Below are 5,382 nucleotides of genomic sequence, written 5' to 3' on the forward strand. Positions count from 1 at the left end.
TTCCCTAATTTCTTTGAAAATATAATACAGCCTACGTCATCCGCGGATAGTGTAGTTTCCCAACGGTGAAAGTATTTTTCAAATCGGTTTAGTAGTTTCGGAGCCTACTCAATGCAAACAAACAAACAATCAAATTTTTCCTTTTTATAATATTAGTATAGATTGGTTGAATATACCTAAGCAATATTTGAATGGGTTCCTTATCCTCCCCTTAAAGTGATCTCTACCAGTCTACCCTACCCATGGTGAACAAAGAAGATGTTTTAGGTACCTTAGAATATAAAAATAGAATATGTTATGTATCGTCTCATCCTTACATATATGAATAAATAAATAAATATGAATGTATGTAGGTATAAAACGCGAAAGGAAAGTAAGTGCGAGCTTCGTCGAGTTATGTTCGTTGGATAACTGTTTGGCTTTTATGTTACCCCAGTTGGTCAGGGGTAATTAGGCGCGACATGACGTTGCGTCACCTCGATGACGGACGATATTTTTAGAATCGTGATTTATTAACTGATTTTAATGGTTTTTTTTTAAATTTATATTTTGACTTTTACGAACAGGAATCGCTGAGGTGTTAAAAATAATGAAGGTCATTATTTATACGGCAAATAATAGGTACATTGTATATTTATATCCATTAACGTATCACACGCCATGGCGGGTAGGGTTTTCCTTAGGGTACACCCACGTACGTGATAAAGGTATCTTTAATACCTATAGTTTATCTCAGGGATCGTACTGAAGTAACATATAATATATTTGATTAACATATAACATATTTGATTGTTTATCCAAGACTACAACTACGTAATGAAACTTGTATTTGTAACTTTGTTGAAAACACTGTTCTTAAAATGTTAACTGCCATCCAGACCACGTCTGCTCCAACGGCCATCGGTCCTGCGAAACAGATGACCAGCCCACTGCCACTTCAACTTGCTAATTCTGTGAGCTATGTCGGTAACTGTCGTTCTCTCGCGAATAGTCTCATTTCTAATCCTATCTTTGAGAGACACCCCAAGCATAGCCCGTTCCGTTGCATGTTGAGCGACTTTAAACTTATGGACCAGTCCCTTCGCCAGTGTCCATAACTGATAAATTGTCAACGTTCTTCAAATATTAAACAAAAATAAAACCCTTACAAACTGATATTCGTTTAATTAGGCTGTTAGACGTCAATGCAACGAGCATTTTTATTTTATGCTTGCATTCGTTTTTATTGAAAATTATTTTTCTAGATTCTCATAAACGAATGAAAATACAGTGCAAGCGAGAATAATAAAAACTCCCTTTCATTCATTGTGGAAATGTTTCTGAACTAATTAGCTGTACATTATTATAATGAAACATGATATGTACTTGATTAAAAACGAAATCAATATTCTTGTCACTTGAAAACTCCCTAAATTGTCTGAAATGTCATAATGTAGGTACTTTTGTATTGTTAATTTTTGGTTCATAATAGAATTTATAAAATTGCTTTTTTTGTAATAAGTAAATATGACACATATTTCTAGGTACCGACTAGGTACCTTTCTCATCACTGACGTCACAATAATTTGATTGCACCCAAAGAGCTACACTACTCAAGGTTAAGGCTACTTATCTGCTCCGAGTTTACGCCACGACGCAGTATTACTAACCCATACTACTAATAATACTACCCACTAGTACGAGTCTATGTTGGCGTGATATCATGTTATTCTTATAAGGAATCTCGTACGAAATTAAAGATGTAATAGTAATAACACTGATGAACCATCACACAAAATCTTTAGTAAATTCTGGCCTATTAAAAGTATTAAACATTTGATTTTAACGAGATTGAAGTTCTAATTAAATATGAAAGAAATGTAAATGTTTTACGGAGGTTTTAATAGGTATTATTTTTTATGTGTAAGGGATAAGATTAGTAACATTCATTCATTCATTCATTCTCGGCATAAATAATGGGACGTAACGTGAGACAGAGAGAAATAAAGATTTTACAAATTTTTCTCTCTAATAAGTAATGTTTATTCCAATCCGAAATACATAGTACCAGTTTATTCAATAGCAGTACAATTGGAATAACATAAAAAGTACATAGCGATAAATTGATATTCTATTATAATAGATCTGTAGAGTAGTTTCTCTTTAAAATCATCAATCACGCTGTTATTGCTTAAACTAACAAACCACATTGCTCATACAAGTGTAAAAAAAATATAGAGCTAAAGAAAACTTTAAAGCTACTTTTCAACACAATTCTATTCCTAGTTACGCCATCTAGTGTTATTTGTTAATAATTTTATCATTGCCATCTGTTATAGCTATTTGTAAACTGTTCGGATGTTGCTTCTAATGCCATCTATGATTTAAGTCTTACACTTGACTGTTATATGGTATCAAATATTTTCATTGTTGTACTACAGATGGCGCTGCTTGTTTATTTAAAACTGATAAAAAAGTATGATTTTAATATTTTTTGCAATTGATAGTTATGCAGCAAAAAAAAAAAAATACATAGGTATTTTGTTTTAAATATATTTTGAACAATTTTTTTATATTTTTTTTGAAAATATCAAGATTTTATTGTCATTAAACATGTAAGTATTTGATCTTTGTAGAACGTAACATTTTTTTTGACTTAATTATTAATAGCCAAATTAAAATGCCTTTTATGATACAATAGCCATGTTGAAAAAAAATTAAAACGAGAAAAAAAGAATTAGGATACATAAGAAATATTTACACATCGTTGTTTTAAAACTTGTAAAAAAAATTTATTCTGAATAAAATTAAAAAAGAAAAATTAAAAAGGATATAAAAAAAAATTAAAACGAGAAAAAAAGAATTAGGATACATAAGAAATATTTACACATCGTTGTTTTAAAACTTGTAAAAAAAATTTATTCTGAATAAAATTAAAAAAGAAAAATTAAAAAGAAAAAAAAAAAATTAAAACGAGAAAAAAAGAATTAGGATACATAAGAAATATTTACACATCGTTGTTTTAAAACTTGTAAAAAAATTTATTCTGAATAAAATTAAAAAAGAAAAATTAAAAAGGATATAAACTCCGCCGTGACAGTGAAACCACTGCCGTGACCAGGATTCGAACCTGGGTTACTACGGCCACAACGTAGGGTCCTAACCACTAGACGATCACGGCTATCGGAGCTCCGAATCGTTTGGCGAAAAAGTGAAATTGTATAAGATTTTAATAATTTTTACATAACATAAAAATATTTGTTTAACCGACTTCCAAAACAGGAGGGTATTCCTATTATTACTTTATTTTTTAACCGACTTCAAAAAAGGAGGAGGTTCTCAATTCGACTGTATTTTTTTTTTCTTAATGTATGTTACATCAGAACTTTTGACCGGGTAGACCGATTTCGACAAATTTTGTTTTAATCGAAAAGTGGTGTGTGCCAATTGGTCCCATTTAAATTTATTTGAGATCTAACAACTACTTTTTGAGTTATATCTAATAATGCGTTTTTACTTGACGCTTTTTTCGTCGACCTACGTTGTATTATACCGCATAACTTTCTACTGGATATACCGATTTTGATAATTCTTTTTTTGTTGGAAAGAGGATATCCCTAGTTTGGTACCGTGATAAGACAACCAGGATCTGATGATGGGATCCCAGAGAAATCGAGGGAAACTCTCGAAAATCCGTAATAACTTTTTACTGGGTGTACCGATTTTGATAATTTTTAATTTAATCGAAAGCTGATGTTTATCATGTGGTCACATATAAATTTTATCGAGATCTGATAACTTCTTTTTGAGTAATCTTTGATAACGCGTAGTTGCTTGACTATTTTTTCGTCGATCTACGTTGTATTGCTTGTCGATGTAATTGAAGTCGGTTTTTTTTTTTCGTTTGCGAGCAAACCCAATTATTTAATGTATTACTTCAGAAATTTATCTGGATAATCTGTTTTTAAAAAATGGTGGTGCTTGTCATGTGTTACTTTATAAATTTAACTGAGATATGACTAGCATTTTTCGAATTCTGTCTAATAATGCGTATTTACTTGACTATTTTCTCGTCAACCTACATTGTAGTATACTTATTAATGTAATTGAAGTTGTTTTTTTTTTCGTTTGCAAGCAAACAATTATTTAGTGACGATGAAAATTGGCCAACGCGCAACGCGACGACATTATGAAAAAGGGAAAAATAAAGTCCAATTAAAAAAAAAACTTGTTTGTGTGGAATTTGTTACACAGTCATTATTATTAGATACATACTAGTAATTGACCCATCGAATAGCTTATCACCATAAAAAAATTTTCGTGAATACATTGTTTTTTTTATATATTGTCTAATTTATTACTTTATTCGCATCGCTTCAGCCTGTAATATCCCACTGCTGGGCATAGGCCTCTTTCCCCATGTAGGAGAAGGATCAGAGCTTAATCCAACACGCTGCTCCAATGCGGGTTGGCGGATATATTCCCTACTATGCATTACAATCGCTATCAGGTGTACAGGATAACAACCGGGACCGACGGCTTAACGTGCTCTCAGAGGCACGGTGGCGAGACCCACAAGGAGTGCACAAACACCCAGACCACGACAAATATCTATATGGCCAATACAAATGTTTGTCATGTACGGGGATCGAACTCACAACCGCCAGCGCAACAGCCACAAACCAGTTCTGTGACCGTTGCGCCAACGCGTCGTCATTACTTTACTTATTTACTTTTATTTAGTAACTAACTTTATGAGCAATAAACAACAACTGCTAATAACTAACTCCGTGTTGGCGGTTGAAGGCTTAAACAAATAATACTCACGTATCAATCACCACTTTATGGGTTTATTCTCTAGATCTTCACATACATACATATAATAAAATTCAGAACAATATTTTTTTCTTAACAGAAATATAACTTTTGACTACTTATTCCACATTCGTCTTGTCTTTAATCACATCTTTCCCTCCCCAGTTTATATATTCTTTTAACAATCTCATTTCTACCCTAAAAATAATATTGTATTTTTAAAAAATTTTGCCATATTATAAATTAAACAACTATTCAAAACAATATTTGTAACATGTTGATTGGAATACCAATGGCTGATCGTTATACGGGGTTGTTGTATGTCATAAAAAAAATCATTTAAATTTAGAATATTTTAGAATTTGTTAAATTTTCCACGCGCGTAAATATTTTTACAAGCACAAAAGTCCAGATGTGACTGACTTAAAAAATCTCACATTCGCACCAGATAACATCATAATTCACCATAACATCGCGTTCAAAACCAGAATCATAAAGATAACCGGAGCAATCACATCGCCACTAACACGCCCGTTACTTGTGTGTACATCGTATGTCCTCTCCGTTACACAATGGTACATTTCGCGA

General features: G+C 32.0%; 1 non-coding gene across 1 annotated transcript; it reads right to left on the reverse strand.

The window, feature by feature from the left end:
• Positions 1-3,088: 3,088 nt before the first annotated feature.
• Trnah-gug lies at positions 3,089-3,160 on the reverse strand. The gene has a single exon. It is a non-coding gene; the product is annotated as a tRNA-His (tRNA).
• Between the last annotated feature and the right edge of the window lie 2,222 nt (positions 3,161-5,382).

Source organism: Melitaea cinxia, chromosome 7, assembly GCF_905220565.1.
Source record: "Melitaea cinxia chromosome 7, ilMelCinx1.1, whole genome shotgun sequence".
In the NCBI taxonomy this organism is placed as follows: domain Eukaryota; kingdom Metazoa; phylum Arthropoda; class Insecta; order Lepidoptera; family Nymphalidae; genus Melitaea; species Melitaea cinxia.